This window comes from Rhinoraja longicauda, chromosome 35 (genome assembly GCF_053455715.1).
Source record: "Rhinoraja longicauda isolate Sanriku21f chromosome 35, sRhiLon1.1, whole genome shotgun sequence".
Classification (NCBI taxonomy): domain Eukaryota; kingdom Metazoa; phylum Chordata; class Chondrichthyes; order Rajiformes; family Arhynchobatidae; genus Rhinoraja; species Rhinoraja longicauda.
Window position 1 is genome coordinate 22,152,290 of NC_135987.1, and position 23,384 is coordinate 22,175,673.

The 23,384-nt window shown below is 48.2% G+C and overlaps 1 long non-coding RNA gene across 1 annotated transcript; it reads left to right on the top strand.

The window, feature by feature from the left end:
* Positions 1 to 3,796: 3,796 nt before the first annotated feature.
* On the top strand, positions 3,797 to 22,803 carry LOC144609995 (uncharacterized). Its single transcript, XR_013549386.1, has 3 exons — positions 3,797 to 3,964; positions 13,178 to 13,245; positions 22,533 to 22,803. It is a non-coding gene; the product is annotated as an uncharacterized LOC144609995 (long non-coding RNA).
* Positions 22,804 to 23,384: the final 581 nt, after the last annotated feature.

The following is a 23,384-nucleotide window of genomic DNA, read 5'->3' on the forward strand; positions in this document are numbered from 1 at the left end:
TTTTAGAAAGAAAAAAGCACAAGATAAAGCAGTTAGTGGAAAGACGCGGATGGTCAGTATTTGTTTGTTAAATTAAACAACTTCAGAGTGAGTGTAAACTTCTGCCAAGTGTCGGCGAATGAAGGTATCATTTTATAAACATTGTCCCCGCTAGTGAAGCGTGAGATGGGTCTTTGGGAGAAGATGCCACAACGTGGAGCAGCAGATCTCGGAGGCGACCTTCTCTCTAATTGATTGATGGCCGCGAATATAACTTGCTGATAAATGACTGACATCAAAGACGTGATGGAGTCGAAAGGGAAACCTGGAGCCGGGCAGCGCCGCGGCCAAACAACAGCATCCCGGCCCTTGAATAGACACTTCCCACCACAAATTAGCCGGATAATTATTGAAATATTCTCGGGCGGCGAAACTAAAAAGCGAATTCCCGCCGAGGTCCCGCCTGTGCTGTTTAATTGGGGTGGATTTATGCGAATTTGCCGCGGCTGCCGCTGCAAAGTTATATTGGGACCGAATTAGAACTGAACTGAACTGATATTTTGCACTTTGAGAGAATGTATTTTGTTCGGGTCAGGTCGCCACAAGAGCCACTTTCTCAAATCCACACTGGTGGTTCTTTGCGATCATTTATTCCACAGAATCACAACAGTTTAATTTATTTATTTTACAATATGAAGCTTCTTTGGGCGGCAGCGGGCGATATTTATTTGTTCTGTCGGCGCTCCAAACAACACAACAACAAATCGAAATCCGTCCTCAAATATAGTGCAAGACTTTAGCTTTTCGAGTTTGTTCGCGTTACCGGATCTCACGACTAGTCACGCTAATCGCAGCCAATTCTTTGGTTTACGAAGGAGCGAAACTCAAGATGAGACCATCGGGACAACGAAGTTTCATCGGAAATAATTCCTGCTCTCGTTTCTCGGCACTTTCCTGAAATTCTCCGCGGCTCCTGAAACCGGGAAAACTCTCTCCCAGTTTGGTGATGAGGATTAATTGTGAAGATGCTGATCGCTGTGATTTGACTAATCGGAATATTGAGCCGCGGCCGCTCGGGATGAGAATAGAACAATATCGGCAATAGAACAAACTCAGCTTCGAAACAGGAGAGTTCATGTTAGAGGCAGCAAATGGAAAGTGACTTTAACAAGATGGGGAAACGCACAGAACAGACGGCGACCGCGGGCGGGGAGAGCGGGTGGGTGAAGCTTGGAGGGTAATTCGTTCATTGAAGTCGGGGCGAGGTGAGTGGACGGGCCAGTCAGTGGCAGGAGGTGAGAGGTGAGAGGTGAGTGGAGAGGGGCGAGGGGCGAGGGGCGAGGGGGTGGGGCGAGGGGCGAGTGGCGAGGGGCGAGGAGCGAGGGGGGAGGGCGAGGGGCGAGGGGGGTGGGGAGAGGGGAGAAGGCGAGGGGCGAGGGGCGAGGGGCGAGGGGCGAGTGGCGAGGGGCGAGGGGCGAGGGGCGAGAGGCGAGGGGCGAGGGTTTGCCCGTCAGATGTCCCGAGAATGAACAAAGCCATTCTCACTCGCAGGAGCTCAGCGGGTCTGTGAACAATTGGCAATATCATAAACCAACGTTAAAACGTCCGATATATCAAACAATATCATGGGAAGAGGAAGTTGTGCTGCGATGCACGAGGTATTTCTCACCGGAGAAAGGAGCCGGTGGGACATTCGCGCCGATCCCGTGAACCCGCTAACTCTGATGTACGAATATCCCGCTACAAGCGGAACATCCCGGTGCCCACAATACCCGAGAACCGCACCCTCTCCCACCCCCACCCCCACCCGCACCACCACCCGCACCCTCCCCCCACCCCCACCCACCCTCACCCTCCCCCACCCTCACCCCCACCCCCACCCTCACTCACCCCCACCCTCCCCCACCCTCACCCTCACCCCCACCCTCACCCCCACCCTCCTTCACCCGCACCCCCACCCACAACCTCCCCCACCCTACCCACCACCCCCACCCTCCCTCACCCCCACCCTCCCCCACCCCCACCCTCCCCCACCCCACCCGCACCCCCACCCCCACTCACCCTCACCCTCACCCGCACCCCCACCCCCACCCGCACCCCCACCCCCACCCTCACCCTCACCCTGCTGCGGATTTGTAATTAAAACGCGGCCAGACCTGGTGATCGAGGGACAGTTTCCCCGAGAGTTTCCCCGACCCTCGCGGCCCTTCTGAAATATATCATTGACCGTTTTTAAAGCGAGTTTGAGAGCGCTCGGGGCGACGTGAACTCGGACATTCACAAACAACCGCTCACGTTCTCACACGGAATATTATTCCTAAATGATGCATCTTTGGAAACAATTCTCCCGGTTCTTCCTCTGCTGTTTCTGTCACCAATGTGATGGAGTATTCGTGAGGAACATGTCCCCTCTCACAAGGCCTTGCGCCAGAGATTCCGCCCAGCTCCCTCCGTCCACAACTCTCCTCAACTTGGCCCCGTGTCCCGCCCACCGTCTCCCCCACTGAACTCCTGAACCCCGACACCATCGCCAGCGAGACACCCGCAACGTCAAGTGCTGCTTTACAACATAAAAGGCACAAAGTGCTGGAGGAAGTGCGGCCAGGCGCCGGTTGCCATCTGCGTTCCCCTGTGACATTGGGTGTTAAGGGCGTTCAGGGGCGAGTGGTTGTCGTTTTCCTCTCACTTTTCGTTAGGCTTTATGTGCAATTTATATTTAACTGGTGTTTTTGTGTATTGTCCGAGTCCACGCGTGTGTGGAGCTGCGACCAACAAGAATGGTCCTTGTGGTTGTACCTTGGTATCTGTGCAAACACCAATAAACACTGGAGTTGACCTGAAGATGCATCATCTCACAGCTGACAACATTCGACACCCAACATTACAGTCCCATGCCTTGCCTCGGCCGGCTTTACATCCCACCTAGACTTTGCATTTTGCTTTTTGTTTTGCACTGTCCTTTTCTGATTTCTGTGTTGTAGAATTCATGCAATAGTTGATGTTGATGGATATCCCGCTGGTTCGCAGGATTCCCATTGCAGCGGAACCGCACTGAACCTGTGTGTCCGACAGGAAGGCACGAAGAAACTCTGCGGTGGAAAGTCACAGAACACAGTTTGCACTTTAATATAATTCGCTGGCAGCTCAGCGATCTGCGTGGTTCACCAAACCCCATTCCAGCAACGTGATGTCACCAGCAAACACTCCCCCGAGGAAAAGAAAGGAAATTGTTTTATTTCTGTTTTACCGTTTCCAGCCCAAGAGGGTCCCAAACACTTTAGATCTAATGAAGTATTAATTGGTTAATACAATGCTCATGAAATAAAGGGGGTGATCTTATAAAATTGTGTAAAATCTTGAGGGGAATGGAGAGAGACTTTTACCGTTTAATGTGACGGGGGGGGGGGGGGAGGGAGATTTAATAGGAACCCGAGGGAAACATTTTCACTCAAACAGGGGTGTGTGGAACGAGCTGCCGGAGGAGGCAGTTGAGGCAGGAACAATAACAGCATTTACCCTCACCCTCACCCAAGAAATTTGGACGGGTACGCGGACGGGGAAGGTTCAGTGATATGGACTGGCAAATGGGTCCGGCTTCACGAGGCATGTTGGTCTTCATGGACGAGTTGGGCCGAAGGGCCTGTTTCCGTGCTTTACGACTGTCTGTAGTTAGTTGTTAGTCAGATGGAATAAATATCACCAGTATTTGCAACGTGGCCCATTGAACGCGGTAATAATAATTGTATAATTTGGGTAATCAGGTGATAGTTGAAGGAGTATTGACCGGGGCACCAGGAATTACACAACCTGTTAAATGGCCGGGGGTGGGATGGACTGGGCCTCTCTGACAACTCACTCCGTGTCTCTTGTCCCTGCGGTCAGGTGTAGTCGGTCAACAATATGTTACCTGTTAATGGGACACAACACGGGGGAAGAGACCGCAACGGTCATGAAACAAACGGCATGGACTCCATTGAAATTAAAGGTAGGAGAGACATGAACGTGTTTAGAGAGAGTCTTACCCTCTCAGGGATTCCCGTTGATCCCAGAGTTAATAAGAGTTAATGCCAGAAGTTAAATTTAAAATAATGCTCATTATCCCTGATTGTGGCTTAACTCCCTAAATCGGAAATTGATCAAAAAATCAATGAATCAGTACTTTGGACAAATGTAATCTACAGACAGGGCGAGAGCAACAGATGGAAAGAGGCCATCAGACAGGGGTCGGGTCAGGAGGCACCTAAATGAAACAATGAAGTTCTTACTCGCAACAGCAGCACAACGTAAACCCGGTACTCAATAAATAATATCATAAGCAAACCAGACTAACGGAGTTCAATTAAACGGAGTTCAATTATAGTGCGAAACAAAACATAGCCCGAAGTCTCTCGGACAACCAGGGGAAGATTACAAATTATAGATAGACACAAAGTGCTGGAGTAACTAAACGGGTCAAGCAGCATCTCTGGAGAAAAAGGATCCGTGACATTTCGGGTTGGAACCCTTCTTCAGACCCTATTATTTTTCTCTAGAGATGCTGCCTGCCCCGCTGAGTTACTCCAGCGCTTTGTGTGTGTCTTTGGTGTAAACCAGCATCTACAGTTCCTTTCTCTACAGCTCAGTGAAACCGAAAGAATTCAGGCAAATAGAGGGTAGCTGCTGTAAAAGATATAAAGATATATTTAAAAAAGCATAGAAACAGAAGAACGAGAGATGGAAAATCAAAGGGCTTTTAGATAAGAGGCTTTTAGACAGACATATGGAAATGTCGGGAACCGAGGGATATGGATCATGTACTGGCAGATGAGATCAGTGTTCAGCACACACATTGTGAACCATGTGTATTAGTGTAGGTTAAACAGGCTGAATGTCTAATGTCAAGAAAAATCTGATATCAAGGCATGACATTACTGATGAAGCAGCTGGAATCAACACTGAAGGATGTTATAAATCAACTGTTGGAAATGTGGACATTTGTGGAAAAAATCCTCAGGCAGCAAAAATGTTCATTTTACTTTGTGTTATAATGTAGTGTTTAGTTTAGTTTCGTTTACTCTACTCACATGTGCCGAGGTACAATGAAAAGCTTTTTGTCGTGTGCTATTCAGTCAAAGAAAAGACCATACATGATTACAATCAGGCGGCACACGGTGTACAGATGCAGGATAAAGAAGAGGAGATTAAGGAGAGCGTTGTTGGAGTTAGAAATGCTGCTGCTGGAGTAGAGGTTTCAAAGAGTGGATCGATTGTAATGGTTGATCGCGGATCTAGTTCTGGGACCAGCACACAAGGAGTCTCCGGGCTTTGTGGCCATATCATATCATCATATCATATCATATATATACAGCCGGAAACAGGCCTTTTCGGCCCACCAAGTCCGTGCCGCCCAGCGATCCCCGTACATTAACACTATCCTACACCCACTAGGGACAATTTTTACATTTACCCAGCCAATTAACCTACATACCTTGTTATAGTTCCCAGCCAATTAACCTACATATCTTGTTATAGTTCCCAGAAACGTAGTAATCTGCATTTTGTACCAGCACGTTTACTGACAGACGGGCCTTCAGCAAACAGTTTGAAGAAGGGTCTCGACCCGAAACGTCACCCATTCCTTCTCTCCTGAGATGCTGCCTGACCTGCTGAGTTTCTCCAGCATTTTGTGAATAAATACCTTCGATTTGTACCAGCATCTGCAGTTATTTTCTTACACCACTTAAACTTTGATCAGAAGAGTTAGTATTCCTTCATAGGATAACAGACTTGTGAAGTCCGACACTTCAGAAATATATAATTATTACCGTCCATGACGCACTGATTGGAAGACGCAGATTTCTTGGCAGATTTCAGATGGGTGGCCAGTATTTAGAGAAGTAGCTGAGCGGTGCTTTTATGGTCACATGTGTAAAGTGTAAACGCACAGTGCAATTATTTTCTTACGAACAGTCCTGTAGAATATTGCCATACCCAAGCACACAACCGATCAGCAAATTGTACAGAAATAGTCCACTGACCCTACATGCAAGAGGCGCCATGTTTTAAGTCCAGTCCGTGCTCTAGTTGTTACGAGCGGTGCCCGACCCAGGCGAGCTCCAGGCTGCTGCAGGGCCTCCAGCCGCCACCTTGTCTTCGACGTGTGGGTCGACCAGCCAACCCACGTCCCTCTCCTCGCCCGCCCACCTTGGTGCCCGGGCTTCAGGATAACGGGGAGAGAGATGGACAGGGGATCATTGATTCGCTCTTTCATAGAGACAAGAAAACCAAATTGAAACAGATAGCTTCTTCCTGTACTGTAACATGCAATGTTTCTATGGAAAGGATTCTACATCCACACTTGCCACCCAGTGAGATATGGAAGGGTGCTTTGAAGTAAGACATTATAACTGGTAACTGTGTGTGGGGGTGAAGCCACTCTGTGTGGGGGTGTGTCGGCAGCTGTAAGCTGTGTTCACGTGAACTTGCATTTGTCGCATGCTCAGCTATTTTAACCAGGGACCATTCCATGATGTGGAAAGTGTGGATCTCATCACCTTTAGTTAACTAGATGAAGGATGGGAAAGCAGCCAGAAATCAATCCTTTGTTGAAGAAGGGAAATGGGATAATGCAAGGAATTGTAAACCCGTGAGTCTTACAGCAGTGATAAGGAAACTATTGGAGAGGATTCCTCGGGATAGGATTACTCGCATTTGGAACAGAATGCGCTAATTAGGGGCAGTTTCATTTGCATAGTTTGTGTATTGCTGATAAAGAAGAAACGTAATAGCTTTAGTTTCAATTGTCAAATGTTTAATTCATCCGGAGCAAAAGGGAGAGTGTTGAAGGATTGCCGGTAGATAGGCAGGCAGACTCCAACGGTGAAGCCATTGAGGGCAAGGATGATCACAACGATTTATTCCAGCAGTGTGGTGGGATTGTGGTGAGATTGAGGGTTGATTCCATCTGCAGAGCTGGTCCCGGCCAACACCCTCCAAATTGGGCACCTGAGCAGGAACGCTGCGTTACTCTTGGAGAAACTGCCGATGCTAGTTTATACCAAAGTAAAACACAAAGTGTTGGAGTAACTCTGGAACATCTGTGGAGAAAATGGATGGGTGACGTTTCGGGTCGGGACCGATCTTTAGACATATCAGAAGAAGATGGGTCCTGACACTTGTGAACGGCACCCATCCTTGTTCTCCAGCGATGCTGCCTGACCCACTGAGTTGCTCCAGCACTCTGTGTCTATCTCGGAGTTCCTCTTGCTCCACCACTGACATTTACGTGAAGCCTCTGCACAATTTCATTGCCAGATACCAGAGCTGCAGAAACTGCACTGAAACGCTCGCATCTGCTGCATTAGCGCTTCCACCTGGCAATGCTTCGACTCCTCTGCCTCGGAGAATCTATTTGACTTTGCGTTTCTTAAACAAACAGCATTTCACTTCTGGCAGCCATCTCTTTTGGCAAAGGAATTGTTGAACTGGCAGCTGTATGTTCACAACTCTGCATTCTAGACTGCATCAGTCCCCTCCTTTCTGCAGTGGGCTTTTGTGAAGCACCGTCCCATGGGGACTCATTCATCTCCAGTGTTGTGACGTTGTGTGCTTTTGCTACGCTCAATTTCCAGCTTCCACCGCGTTACTCTGGAGCTGCTGAGGTGAGGCTGTAGCAGACATTACCATGGATCTAGTGGCACAGCAACAGTTGCTTCCCCAATATCCATGTGCTTGTGTTGATTACTGGATATAGTCGCGGAGCTGTACAGCACAGAAACAGGCCCTTCGGCCACCTTGTCCACACTGGTCAAGTTGATATCCAGGGTTGGTCAGCCCATTTGTCGGCATTTGCCAACAATCCCACTAAACCCTTCCTGTCCACAATGACCAATCTGACCAATTGTGTTTTAAAAGTCGTGATTGTATTGGTGAACAAAGGAGGCTGCATAAAGTGGTGGACACTGCCCTGTCCATCACAGGTAGTGACCCTCCCTCCATCGAAGGTCCATCACAGGTAGTGACCCTCCCTCCATCGAAGGTCCATCGCGGTCACTGACCCTCCCTCCATCGAAGGTCCATCACAGGTAGTGACCCTCCCTCCATCGAAGGGATCTACAGGAGACCCTGCCTCAAAAAGGCAGCCAGCATCATCAGAAACCCACACCACCCTGGCCACGCTCTCGTCTCGCTGCTACATAGAAACATAGGTGCAGGAGTAGGCCATTCGGCCCTTCGAGCTACCATCACGGAGAAGGCACATGAGCCTGAAAACAGTGACCTCCAGGTTCAAGAACAGCTTCTTCCCAACAACCACCAGGCTGTTGAACACCACACAACACTGACCTCAGCAACTGTGATCTTCTACGGACTGTGACCTTGGTTGCACCAATACAATCTAGTTATCGAGTATTACTGATGTAATGTATTGATTTATAAATGATTGTGCATGTATTTATCTGTGTTAGTGCATTAATGGGCCTGTAAAGCTGCAGCAAGTATGAACGTCATTGTTCTGTGCCAACGCACATGATAATTATACACTCCTGACAACATTTCCAACGGATCCAACGGAACAAAAGTAAGTCTGAAGACCCGAAATGCCACCCATTCCTCCTCTCCAGAGATGCTGCAAGTCCCGCTGAGTTACTCCAGCGTTTTGCGTCCGTCTAAAAGTAAGTCCAGCAGGTGGCGCCCGTCTCCATAGGACTCAGTGCTGGGCTTCACAGTGATGTTCTGATGCATCTTCAGGCTTCAAGGACAGTTCACATCCCCTTCGTCTTTCACACACAGTCCTTGGACTGTACACGCTGAGACAGGCCCTTCGGCCCATCATGTCCATGCCAACCAATTCCCATTTGTCTGCATTTTGCTCCTAGCCCACCAAACCCTTCCTATCCATATCTCAGCCATACAGTAGAGAAACAGGCCCTTCAGCCCAACCTGCCCATGCCGACCAAGATGCCCCATCTACACTCATCCCACCTGCCTGTGTTTTCCATGTACCTGTCCATATATCTTTTAAATGTTGTGATAGTACCTGTCTTTTAAAACTCATTCTGCATGGTAAGAAGAGAGATTAAATGTAGATCTTTTCATCCTTTCAGAAGGATTCAAGGCCACAGGTTGCCCTGTGTGTGGTGCTTACCTGTGGTGATCTGGGTGACTGAACTCACTGTGGCAATGTTCGACAGTATAGGTAGTTGCTGAGCCATGCTAGATATTCAATGATAGTCTGCAGGTCAGGCAGCATCTAGGAGAGAAGCAATGGGTGACGATTCAGGTCGAGACCCTTCTTCAGAAGCGTCTGAAGAAGGGTCTCGACCCGAAACGTCACCCATTCCTTCTCTCCTAGATGCTGCCCGACCTGCTGAGTTACTCCAGCATTTTGTGATACCTTCGATCTGCAGTTATTTTCCTACACAATGATAGTCTGCAGAACCCATCCCAGAATGAATTTACCATCAACAAGTTTCATCAATCAGAAGGGGTGAACACCTTTGTCATTTGTCTCCATTTCTTCCTCTTCTGACACATGTTCCTGGTTCCGAAGGATTGTGTACAGAGTGCAATTAAACCCCAGCCAAATGGGAAGCAGATGTGTGAATGCTTCTGAGGATGCAGGCTTGTCAGTAAAGTGGATGTCTGTCTGACTGTCTCCCCACTGGCCTGGAAACCTCAATTACTGATCAATGTGCTTGGCTGGGTAGTCGTTATCATTGTAACCCCTTCCTCACCATGACCACAACTTTGTCCCAAACAAGAAACACTGGAATACACGAGATATTCAGTCAACACTGCCCCTGAATAAAGTTTATTTTGATTAATAAAAAATATGGCAGATGGTTTCTCAGGCCCCGTACTTGGTTCTCCTGGATCCAAGACCTGCTATAAGCTCCTCCTCAGCATTACTGATATTCTCACCTATCGGCCTACATCTTCATTTGAGTATTGCTGGTAAAAAAGGGAGGCAATACAATAAATTCTAATAACATTTTAGTTGGAATTATAACCTCAGCTATTAAGCGAATAGTAGAGATACAGTGCGAATGCCAGTCCGCGTGGTCAAATTACAACATGCAGATCATTCCTACTCCATCGGTCAAAGGAGTGGGGATGATCTAATGGGTTTGCTGAGTTAATAATGATAACAGCAAGTCTCTAGAAATATTTACAGGAGATTGTATGGCAGTAAGCCTGAATTATCACTGAAAATAGACACAAAAAGCTGGAGTAACTCAGCGGGACAGGCAGCATCTCTGGAGAGAAAGAATGGGTGATGTTTTGGGTCGAGACCCTTCTTCAGAAACATCGCTGGCTACACTGAGCCAAGAGAAGTAGCGGTGACCGGCAGTGCTTAGTAAACATTTGTCAAACACTTTAATACAATCTGTGCGAGAGCAGATGACTACGTTTCCCAAAATATGGAGTCTGTTTGTGGAGCAAGTGATAGGTTGTTGCTTGGAAACCAATGTTTCCTGAGCCTCAGAGAGAGCTATGAAAGATTCTCGGGATTGTGTGGAAATTAGTCATAATGCCAAGCGTAGAACCACTTGTACAAGTGCCAACCGTGACTGGGATATGTGGCACAGTTAATAGAAAGGGGTGAATTTAGAGTCATATAGTCACACAACATGAAATCAGATCCTTCAGTCCAATGCTGATCAACATGCCCCATCTAAGCTAGTCCCATTAGCTTGTGTTTGGCCGGTATCCATCGAAACCTTTCCTATCCATATACCTATCCAATGCCTTTTAAATGTTGTTATTGTATACTTGTCTCAACTACCTCCTCTGGCAGTTCGTTCCCTTTGTCACAACAGCAGAGAAGTAGTGGAAACCCACGTGGTCACAGGGAGAACCTGCAAACTCCACACAGATAGCAGTCAAGGTCAAGATCGATCCTGGGTCTCTGGCACTGTGAGGAAGCTGGTCTACCCACTCCAGTGATTGGAGATTTTCTGGACTTCGGAGGTTGTAGGGGTGAAGTTGTGGAGTGATAGTCAGTTCCTCTGAGCAAACCCACTCTACAAGCAGAATCCAAGGAGAAAGTTCCACCAGTTGTATTTCCCTCCACTTTGCCCCTTATATAGACACGAGGAACTGCAGATGCTGGTTTACAAAAAAAGGACACAAAGTGCTGGAGTAACTCAGTGGGTCCGGCAGCATCTCTGGAAAACAGGGATAGGTGACGTTTCAGGTCTGGGCCTTTTATATTGTTCATCAAGTGAAATTGGCACAAAGATCAATTTTATTATTGCGGTAAAGGAAATTTCCCAGGATTATTCAGTTTAGAAAATGTATTGTTCTCATAGTCACCTAGCGTGGAAACATGCCCTTCGGCCCAACTTGCCCACGCCAACCATGGATTAGATTTGCTTCTCCTTATGGACAGTGATGCTAAAATGTGGAATGGGCAAATCCAGATCAATGTTAATAACCTGTAGCTCAGGGTGACTGCAATGTAGCGAGGGGGAAGCATCCTTGCAAGAAACTCGGTGCCATCTATGCATTGGGAACCAAAAGCCTTCCAAACCCAGGACCATTGCTGGTCTGTTGTGTTGGGGTTTGATGGGCTATGTACTTGCAAACCCAGGACCATTGCTGGTGTGTTGTGTGGGGCCTGTCTGATGGGCTGTGTACTTGCAAACCCAGGACCATTGCTGGTGTGTTGTGTGGGGCCTGTCTGATGGGCTGTGTACTTGCAACCCCAGGACTATTGCAGGTCTGTTGTGTTGGGGTCTGATGGGCTATGTACTTGCAAACCCAGGACCATTGCTGGTCTGTTGTGTTGGGGTCTGTCTGATGGGCTGTGTACTTGCAAACCGAGGACCATTGCTGGTCTGTTGTGTTGTGTGGGGTCTGTCTGATGGGCTGTGTACTTGCAAACCCAGGACCATTGCTGGTCTGTTGTGTTGTGTGGGGTCTGTCTGATGGGCTGTGTACTTGCAAACCGAGGACCATTGCTGGTCTGTTGTGTTGTGTGGGGTCTGTCTGATGGGCTGTGTACTTGCAAACCCAGGACCATTGCTGGTCTGTTGTGTTGTGTGGGGTCTGTCTGATGGGCTGTGTACTTGCAAACCCAGGACCATTGCTGGTCTGTTGTGTTGTGTGGGGTCTGTCTGATGGGCCGTGAAGGCACTGTATTGTTTGCAGAGAGAGGATGCTTTGGCCTCAGTCACTGTCACAGGGTTGGTGATGTAGCAGTCTTCCTGTGTTGGAGCTTCACACTGCTGTGCAAAGCAAATGTTGGGCTCTGTGCCAGTGTTTTCCAGGGATGAAGAGACTGCCAATTTGTTTCATATCGGAAGCTCTTCAGCAAGAGATAGAGGAAATGTTTGTTCCATCACACTGGTTTGAATGGAAACCCAGATCGCAAGGCCTTTTACAATTTCTTTATTTGAATGGGAAAAAATGCAACTTGTAAACCAATATCAGTAGTTTCTTGTTTCTGCATCTCGAGATAATCAGCAAAAAGAGTGGTGCTGGCCTTCCGAGTCTTATTGTGTCATTTCCAGCAGAAAATATAAGATGTGGAGACCGGATAAAATAGTCTAATCATTATTCTGACGGAGGCAAAATTAGAAGGACTGTTTGCTTGTCTAAATCTCTAATTACAGAAAGGACAGCTTGCTCCGTAAATCTAAAGTGACACAAGACTGTTCTCTATCGGGTTTCCGAGGCCGACTGAATCTATAATTAAAGACACCACATTAAACGAGAAAATGAATTAGGCCTCCTTTCATAAACAAATTAGGATGATTTAAAAACCATATTGCTTCAGTTATAAGAAGTAAATTTGGAAATTCATCGTGCATGCTTGTTGTGCTAATCAGTTATTAGGGATGGCCAGGGATTAGTAGGAAAGCGAAGATTGCAGTGACATTTCAGAAGCACCATTAATTAAGGAGTTGGGATACAAGAAGCTGCAGATGCTGCAATCTTCAGCAAAAGTTTTGATTAGTACGGGTTTCAGGGGTTATGAGGAGAAGGCAGGAGATTGGTGTTTGGAGGGAGAGATAAATCAGCCATGACTGAATGGCAGAGTAGACTTGATGGGCTGAATGGCCTAATTCTGCTCCTATCACTTATGACCTTATGAACACAAAAGTCTGGAGGAACTCAAATGGTCAGGCAGCATTTGTGGAGGGGGTGGACAGACAACGTATCAGTCTGGAGAAGTGTATCAACCCAAAACGTCACCTATTCCTTTTCTTCACAGATGCTGCCTGACCCGCTGAGTAATTCCATCATTTTGTGTCTATCTTGGGTGTAAAGCAGCATCTTCAGGTACGTGTTCAGTGTTTGCATGAATGCTGTAATCACCAAGTGAGCTGGCTGCTTCGCTGAGCATTTATTGGAGAGGGCCATTGGTCTGCTTGACATTTAGCAAACTTCAATTCCATTGGAACTCCTCAGCAATGAAGCAGCTCGTACCTGCATGTACCGAGACCTAGACCACCCAGTGGCGTGGGCTGATCAATGGCAGACGCCTCACAGAAGGCCATGATCACCTCCACATAAAACCAATGTTCTAGGAGCCTTTACAGAAGCATAGAGCCATAGAGCGATACAGCAAGGAAACAGGCCCTTCGGCCCACCTTGTCCATGTTGACCAAGGTCATAAATTCATAAGTGATAGGAGCAGAATTAGGCCATTTGGCCCATCAAGTCTACTCCGACATTCAATCATGGCTGATCAATCTTTCCCTCTCAACCCCATTCTCCTGCCTTCTCCCCATAATCCCTGACACCCGTACTAATCAAGAATCTGTCAATCTCCACCTTGGACATATCCATTAACGGCCTCCACAGCCGTCAGTGGTAATGAATTCCACAGATTCACCACCCTCTGACTATAGAGTTGGGATACTGGGCTAGTCTATCTGTTTATATTTGGCCTCTGCCCCCTCAACCATTTATATAGCTTCCTCTGGCAGCTCACTCCACGTACGGAATAAAGTGTGAAATAGTTGAATGGAAAAGTTGCCCCTGAGGTTGCTGCTGCCCATGAATGTACAAAGTGTCAGATAGATCTGGGAACAAGAGAATCCATCTTCTAATTGAGCAGGGGCAGCAGGTATGGGTTAGTCAACACTTCCTGTAGAGTGGCAGAGTCTAAATACAAAGCAGTCACTTCATACCTGCATCGACCAGCAACTGTGACACTATAGCACCTCAGCTGTGGCGACGGGGAAACGATGGAATAGGAATCTGAGGGGTAACGCTTTCACACATAGGGCAGTGGGTGTATGGAACAAGGAGGTAGATGAGGCTGGGACTATCCCCATGTTTAAGAAACAGTTAGACAGGTAAATGGATGGGACAGGTTTGGAGGGATATGGACCAAACGCAGGCAGGTGGGACTAGTGTAGCTGGAACATGTTGGCCGGTGTGGGCAAGTTGGGCCGAAGGGCCTGTTTCCACACTGTATCATTCTATGACTCTGTGTCTCTGTGTCTCTGTGACTCTGTGACTCTATGACTCTATGACTCTGTGTCTGTGACTCTGTGTCTCTGTGTCTCTGTGTCTCTGTGACTCTGTGACTCTGTGTCTCTGTGACTCTGTGTCTCTGTGTCTCTGTGTCTCTGTGACTCTGTGTCTCTGTGTCTTTGTGACTCTGTGACTATGACTCTGTGTCTGTGACTCTGTGTCTCTGTGTCTCTGTGACTCTGTGTCTCTGTGTCTCTGTGTCTCTGTGACTCTGTGACTCTGTGTCTGTGACTCTGTGACTCTGTCTCTGTGTCTCTGTGTCTCTGTGTCTCTGTGTCTCTGTGACTCTGTCTCTGTGTCTCTGTGACTCTGTGTCTCTGTGTCTCTGTGTCTCTGTGTCTCTGTGACTGTGACTCTGTGTCTCTGTGTCTCTGTGTCTCTGTGACTGTGTCTCTGTGTCTCTGTGACTCTGTGACTCTGTCTCTGTGTCTCTGTGACTCTGTGTCTGTGACTCTGTGACTCTGTGTCTCTGTGTCTCTGTGTCCCTGTGTCTCTGTGACTCTGTGACTCTGTCTCTGTGTCTCTGTGTCTCTGTGTCTCTGTGACTCTGTCTCTGTGTCTCTGTGACTCTGTGTCTCTGTGTCTCTGTGACTGTGTCTCTGTGTCTCTGTGTCTCTGTGACTCTGTGACTCTGTGTCTCTGTGTCTCTGTGTCTCTGTGACTGTGTCTCTGTGTCTCTGTGACTCTGTGACTCTGTCTCTGTGTCTCTGTGTCTCTGTGACACTGTGACTCTGTCTCTGTGTCTCTGTGACTCTGTGACTGTGTCTCTGTGTCTCTGTGTCTCTGTGACTGTGTCTCTGTGTCTCTGTGACTCTGTGACTCTGTCTCTGTGTCTCTGTGTCTCTGTGACTCTGTGTCTCTGTGTCTCTGTGACTCTGTCTCTGTGTCTCTGTGACTCTGTGACTCTGTGACTCTGTCTCTGTGACTCTGTGTCTCTGTGTCTCTGTGACTGTGTCTCTGTGTCTCTGTGTCTCTGTGTCTCTGTGACTCTGTGACTCTGTGACTCTGTGTCTGTGACTCTGTGTCTCTGTGTCTCTGTGACTCTGTGTCTCTGTGTCTCTGTGTCTCTGTGACTCTGTGACTATGACTCTATGACTCTGTGTCTCTGTGTCTCTGTCTCTGTGTCTGTGACTCTGTGTCTCTGTGGCTCTGTGTCTCTGTGTCTCTGTGACTCTGTATCTCTGTGACTCTGTGTCTCTGTGTCTCTGTGACTCTGTGAGTCTGTGGCTCTGTGCTGATGTAGCAGTCTTCATGCCAGTTGATCTTAGCAAAGAAACCAGCAATAAAAATGAGGAAGGAGCTCGTAAAACCAAGGCCTTGCTTGAGCAGTAATTAATATGAACAGCAACAAAGGCGAGGCGCAAGCCCACATCATCACCCCACTCACTCACTCACACGGCACTTCAGTGGAATAATGTTGCAGGCACACATTATGTACACAGATACAAGCTTTTGTGCAGTAAATTTAATTACTAAACTATAAAATCCTTGGTTGAAATATAGACAAAGATGCTTTGTAATGTCCCGCCTGATGGTTCAGCAGTGGGTGATTATGGAACAATTCTCACGTAGATTTATTAATTAGGAATAGTTATTGACCTTTGGAGTTGCTGGAATCTGGAGTAAAACACAAAACCCAGTGGGTCAGTCAGCATCTGTGGAGGGGATGGACAGATGGTGTTTCTGACCGAGACCCTTCTTCAGACTGATGGAGTTTAGTTTAGAGACACTGCATGGAAACAGGCCCTTTGTGACAATTTAGTTAAGAGATACAGCATGGAAACAGGCCCTTCGGCCCATTGAGTCCGTGCTGACCATCGATCACCCATTCATGCTAGTTGTATGTTAACAGGGACCAGTGCAGTCTCCAGAGTGTGGGTTTACAGCAGCCATTTAACATAGACAGAGTAAGAGTGGGATTGGAGGGGGGCTTCTCATTAATTAGTAACAGAAGCAGCAGTGTGAGCTGTCATCTCTAAGCTGCCGTCAGGTGTAGGTGACTGAACGTGGGATCAATTCCCCCACCATCTGCTTGTGTGTCTACCTCCCTCCTTCCTGCAGCACCAAGCCCTACACAATCTTAGCACCTGCACAGCCTGTGAATGGAGACACACGAGACCACCAATGCTGCAAACTTGGTCAAAACACAAAGTGCTGAGGAACTCAGCGGGTCAGGCAGCGTCTGTGGAGGGAATGGACGTTTTGTGTGGGGACCCGTCTTCAGTGGTTGTAGCAGGAAGGGTACAGCTGGAACAGAGAGGAGAGGATGGGACACTGCCTGGCAAGTGACGTGGACACACGTGATGGGGGTGGGGTGGTTGGTTGAAGGCCGGAGTGACACAGGAGTCAAGACGACTTCATTGTCACATGTACCAACACACTACAATGGAACTCTTACTTGTAGCAGCACAACAGCTCTTTATACACATGTACCAACACACTCCAATGGAACTCTTACTTGTAGCAGCACAACAGCTCTTTATACACATGTACCAACACACTACAATGGAACTCTTACTTGTAGCAGCACAACAGCTCTTTATACACAGTACTCAATGGATTATATAATAAACAAAGGAAATAAAGTTCAATAAATCAAAAAAAAACAATCAGGTCAAAACAGATCAAAGCCCAGTCCCTCGTGTGTCCAAGGCAGTTTGCAGCTTAGTTGGAATTCAATGTGTTTAACAGCCTTTTGGCTGTAGGGTAGAAGCTGCTTCGGAACCTGGATATTACAGTTTTCAGACTCTTATATCTTCTTGGAGATGGCAGGAGTGAGATGAGAGTGTGGCCAGGGTGGTGTGGGTCAGTGAGGGTGTGGCCAGGGTGGTGTGGGTCAGTGAGAGTGTGGCCAGGGTGGTGTGGGTCAGTGAGCGTGTGGCCAGGGTGGTGTGGGTCAGTGAGCGTGTGGCCAGGGTGGTGTGGGTCAGTGAGAGTGTGGCCAGGGTGGTGTGGGTCAGGGTAGTGTGGGTCAGTGAGAGTGTGGCCAGGGTGGTGTGGGTCAGTGAGAGTGTGGCCAGGGTGGTGTGGGTCAGTGAGCGTGTGGGTCAGGGTGGTGTGGGTCAGTGAGAGCGTGTGGCCAGGGTGGTGTGGGTCAGTGAGAGTGTGGCCAGGGTGGTGTGGGTCAGTAAGCGTGTGGGTCAGGGTAGTGTGGGTCAGTGAGAGTGTGGCCAGGGTGGTGTGGGTCAGTGAGAGTGTGGCCAGGGTGGTGTGGGTCAGTGAGAGTGTGGCCAGGGTGGTGTGGGTCAGTGAGAGTGTGGCCAGGGTAGTGTGGGTCAGGGAGAGTGTGGCCAGGGTGGTGTGGGTCAGTGATGAGAGTGTGGCCAGGGTGGTGTGGGTCAGTGAGAGTGTGGCCAGGGTGGTGTGGGCCAGGGTGGTGTGGGTCAGTGAGAGTGTGGCCAGGGTGGTGTGGGCCAGGGTGGTGTGGGTCTCTGATGATGCTGGCTGCCTTTATGAGGAAGTGCCTGTTTCGATAGTGTTTGCGATGGACCGGGCAGTTTCCCCACTCTCTGGAATCTCCTCTGTCCCTGGATGTTCAAGTTGCCGAACCAGGCCGTGACAACCAGACAATGTGCTCTCTGCCACACAGATAGACATTCAAGAGAGTATTTGATGATATAGTGAGAGAAATACAAGATGCTCAAGGTGTGAGAGAGGCAGAGAGATGATGCTTGCAACATAACTAGATATTACCCAGTAAGGGAAGTAGGAAGGTTTGATTAACGACCTGTGACAAAGGACATGAGGTGCAAATGCAACGTCGGAGTTGTGCAGTGGTGGCTGTGTACTGCACGCTGGCTGCTCCAGACGTTTGGCTTTGTGGATTTTTAAAGGAACCAAATGTGGGAATTGGAAGCCAACGCAGGCACCGTCCTGTGTAGGAAGGAACTGTAATTTGCTTTGCATGTCCCAGCCAGTAAATATATCTGCGCGATATTTCAGCTGATATCTTTCCACTATAAGCAGCCAACACGATGAAAGACGTCCCACCCCAATCATTCTTTTTCCACCCCGCTCCCGCCAGGCAGAAGGTACAGAAACTTGAAAGCGCGCACCACCAGACTCAGGAACAGGTTCTTCCCCTCTGTTATTAGGCTTGTGAATGGTCCTTCCGTATGCTGGGGTACTGTCCGATTCACCTCTACCCCATTGCGGGCATTGGACTTTGTCTGTGGAACTGGTGCACTACAATGCTGAGAACTATATTCTGCACTCTGTATCTTCCCCTTTGCTCTATCTGTTGTAGTTGAGTTTTGATTGCATGTATTTATGTACAGTATTATCTGATCTGCTTGAATAGCATGCAAAACAAACCTGCATGCTATCAGTACCTTGGTATATGTGGCAATAATAAGCCTAAACTTAAACTGAAACTAAAACTGTCAACCACCAGTAGAAGTTTTCTGGACTCAATGATTCATAGAGCTGACATTTAGTTTGTGAGTCATACTACAAGCAGCGGTTTCTCACAATGAGCTCAGGAGTTTAGGATCTTCTCCCCGTTGGGATTTGCAATGTCCCCAGGTTAGTGGTGCACTGGTATCGTGCATCCGTGAGCTGACTGACATCACTGTGTGATTGTGCGAGACAATGGAGTCCATTTGTTCTCATTGTGTCCATGCATCGCATTGCTCCCACTGTCTGGGAAGTGAAAGCCCTGGGTATTGAAGGGGCATTTGTGTAAGATAGTTATGTAAGTGTACCTTACAGACTGCAACCTAGTCTGCTTCCATCGGTGTGTTCTCCAAGGTGGAATATGTCACTCTGTTGGCCTGTTCCCATGGTCTATCTCCAAACTGATAAATTAAAATCTGTGAAACAGAAGAGTTTTGATTTTAACAAAGGTGATGCAGTTTCAGAAAGTATGCAGTCTATTTTGTCACGAGGTAGTTTGGGAAACTGGTTCCAGTAGAGTCATAGAGTCATCGAGTCTTACAGCACAGAAACAGGCCCTTCGGCCCAACTTGCCCACACCGGCCAACATGTTCTATCTGCACTCATCCCGCCTGCCTGCGTTTAGCCCACGTCCCTCAAAACCTGTGCTATCCATGTACCTGTCTAAATATTTCTTAAACGTTGCGATTGTACCAGCCTCAACAACCTCTTCTGGCAGCTCGCTCCATACACCCACTGCCCTTTGCGTGAAAAGGTTACCCCTCAGGTTCCTATTAAACGTTTTCCCCTTCACCTTAAACCTGTGTCCGATGGTTCGCAATTCCCCTGCTCTGGGCAAGAGACACTGTGTGCCTACTCGATCTATTCCTCTCATGATTTTGAACAGTAGTGGGCAGTACCAGTGGCAGGCTGCTGACAGGATGCACTTCCTACTGAAGATAGACGAGAATATAATTCCACATTCTGCATAACAAATCCATGAGAGATGGAAGGGAGTAAAAACAAACCCCATTGGATCTGTCTTTCTTAAACCTTCCATCATTTCAATGTAACAATTATAAAGAGTGACACTTCAGTCAGCGTTGGTTATCTATTTCTTGCCAACATTTGTCATATTTGAGTTTGGGGTATTCATGCTTTCAAACAGATTCCCTGCTGCGCTAGATGTGTTGATTCAGTGTGAGTACCCCTTTGGTTAAATAATCCACTCTCTATTACACGTTAGAATCACACGTTACCCCTGGCTGTGTGGAGCAATGGTGCTTGGTATCTAGCTGCTAAACACGATATAGGAATAAAAACAAGACACAACGTGCTGGAGTAACTCAGAAACAGAGTCATGCAGTGTGGAAACAGGCCCTTCAATGCAACCTGTCCATGCTGACCACAATGTCCATCAATGACCTTTGTAAACAACGTGCCTTCCTCCACTGACCTCGTGCTTGTTAACTGTGCAAACCAGCCTTTGCATTACTGATCAAACCCTCGTCAGTTATTAATCAATCATTCCTTTCCCAGCAGGATATTCCAGATTTGGCTGCTTCTGCCTCTGTCACACGTTCCCTTTGACCCGCGTCTACTGGTGACCAAGACTCCACGGTCTGAAGGAGGGTCTCAACCCGAATAGTTACCCATTCCTTCTGTCCAGAGATGCTGCCTGTCCCACCGAGTTACTCCAGCACTCTGTGAAACGGCACCCGTTCCTTCTGTCCAGAGATGCTGCCTGTCCCACCGAGTTACTCCAGCACTCTGTGAAACGGCACCCGTTCCTTCTGTCCAGAGATGCTGCCTGTCCCACCGAGTTACTCCAGCCTTTTGTGTCTATCTTCGGTTTAAACCAGCATCTGCAGTTCCTTCCTACATATTCCTACCTCTGCTAGTTGCTTCCCCCTTGTTACTTGGTTAAACACCATCCTGGTTTAAGTGCCCATTCCAAACCTTTGGCATCTCCATTCTCCACCCCGGCACCATTCTGGTCAATTCCATTGATGGAGGCTCGGACATTCTCCCTAAAAGGTGGTGCTCAGATTTGGACAGGGTGCCTGTACACCCAAACAGGGTGCCTGTACACCCAAACACTACAGGGTGCCTGTACACCCAAACATTACAGGGTGCCTGTACACCCAAACAGTACAGGGTGCCTGTACACCCAAACAGGGTGCCTGTACACCCAAACACTACAGGGTGCCTGTACACCCAAACAGGGTGCCTGTACACCCAAACACCACAGGGTACCTGTACACCCAAACAGGGTGCCTGTACACCCAAACAGTACAGGGTGCCTGTACACCCAAACAGTACAGGGTGCCTGTACACCCAAACAGGGTGCCTGTACACCCAAACAGTACAGGGTGCCTGTACACCCAAACAGGGTGCCTGTATACACAAACAGTACAGGATGCCTGTACACCCAAACAGTACAGGGTGCCTGTACACCCAAACACTACAGAGTGCCTTCACACCCAAACAGTACAGGGTGCCTGTACACCCAAACACTACAGAGAGCCTGCACACCCAAACACTACAGGGTGCCTGTACACCCAAACACTACAGGGTGCCTGTACACCCAAACACTACAGGATGCCTGTACACCCAAACACTACAGGGTGCCTGTACACCCAAACAGTACAGGGTGCCTGTACACCCAAACACTATAGGGTGCCTGTACACCCAAACAGTACAGGGTGCCTGTACACCCAAACAGGGTGCCTGTACACCCAAACACTACAGGGTGCCTGTACACCCAAACAGGGTGCCTGTACACCCAAACAGTACAGGGTGCCTGTACACCCAAACAGTACAGGGTGCCTGTACACCCAAACAGTACAGGGTGCCTGTACACCCAAACAGGGTGCCTGTACACCCAAACAGAACAGGGTGCCTGTACACCCAAACAGGGTGCCTGTATACACAAACAGTACAGGATGCCTGTACACCCAAACAGTACAGGGTGCCTGTACACCCAAACACTACAGAGTGCCTGCACACCCAAACAGTACAGGGTGCCTGTACACCCAAACACTACAGAGAGCCTGCACACCCAAACACTACAGGGTGCCTGTACACCCAAACACTACAGGGTGCCTGTACACCCAAACACTACAGGGTGCCTGTACACCCAAACAGTACAGGGTGCCTGTACACCCAAACACTACAGGGTGCCTGTACACCCAAACAGTACAGGGTGCCTGTACACCCAAACACTACAGGGTGCCTGTACACCCAAACACTACAGGATGCCTGTACACCCAAACACTACAGGGTGCCTGTACACCCAAACAGTACAGGGTGCCTGTACACCCAAACAGTACAGGGTGCCTGCACACCCAAACAGTACAGGGTGCCTGCACACCCAAACAGTAGTTTATGTCAGTTTATCTTCTCAATTCAGGGATATAATTAACCTTGATTACATTTGAAACACACTTGTACAGGTACATGGATAGGAAAGGGATGGAGACAAATACAGGTAAATGGGACTCTCTAAGTCATCTAGGCATCTAGTTATCATGGAGGAGTTGGGCTGATGGGCCTGTTTCCCTGACTACCTCTACACTCTGCCACGGGTTGCTAAGCAATGTTCTTTGGTTGCTCGTTTTAACAGATCTCGATTGTTCTCTCACTTTCATGTTGTGAGTGTGTTGCTGCAGAGTGGTGCCTACATTAACAGTGATATCATTCACTTCCAGCAGCCCAAGTGAATCACTCACTGCCAGGCATGTTGCCAGCTCACACTCCGGCCATATCTGACTGCAGCCCTTGCCCACCGCTGCACTGCCTCCTCTTGCATTGCTGAATGTTGAAACCATGCACTGATCATCCACAACATTAGTGAGGAATGTGGGGAGTCGCTGTGGTGGATGTTCATGTTAAAAAAATATTCGGGTGTCTTGTTGCTCTTTATTGGTATTGGACTGTATGGCAAATCAGATTGCTCGTATGTTGCAAAACATACTTGGCTAATAAAGTACTATTATGATTATGATTATGTTTATGATATCAGACAAGGAGCACTCCAAACACCAACAGCCAAGACCCTCCACAGTCAATTTCTCATTGAGTTTAGTTTAGTTTAGAGATACAGCACGGAAACAGGCCTTTTGGCCCACTGAGTCCGCACCGACCAGCGATCCCCGCACGATAACACTATCAATCGTACACACACTAGGGACAATTTCACACTTACACCAAGCCGATTAGCCTACAATCCTGTAAGTGTTTGCAGTGTGGGAAGCAACCGAAGATCCCTGAGAAAATCCACGCAGATCACGGGGAGAACGTACAAACTCCGTACAGACAGCACCTGTAGTCAGGATCGAACCCAGGTCTCTGGCGCTGTGAGGCAAAATTCTACCGCTGCCCCACAGTGTCGCCCAGCTTTCTGCTTTCTGTCTCGGTGAATTTCAAGACCCTGTACCCTATACACATTTCATCTTTATTAGTAAACCTGTCAGGTGGTCATTCATCGAGCCACTGAACCTTCATTGCATCAAATACTAACTGAACTATGAACTACCCTAGTTGTGACTAATGGCCAGGGT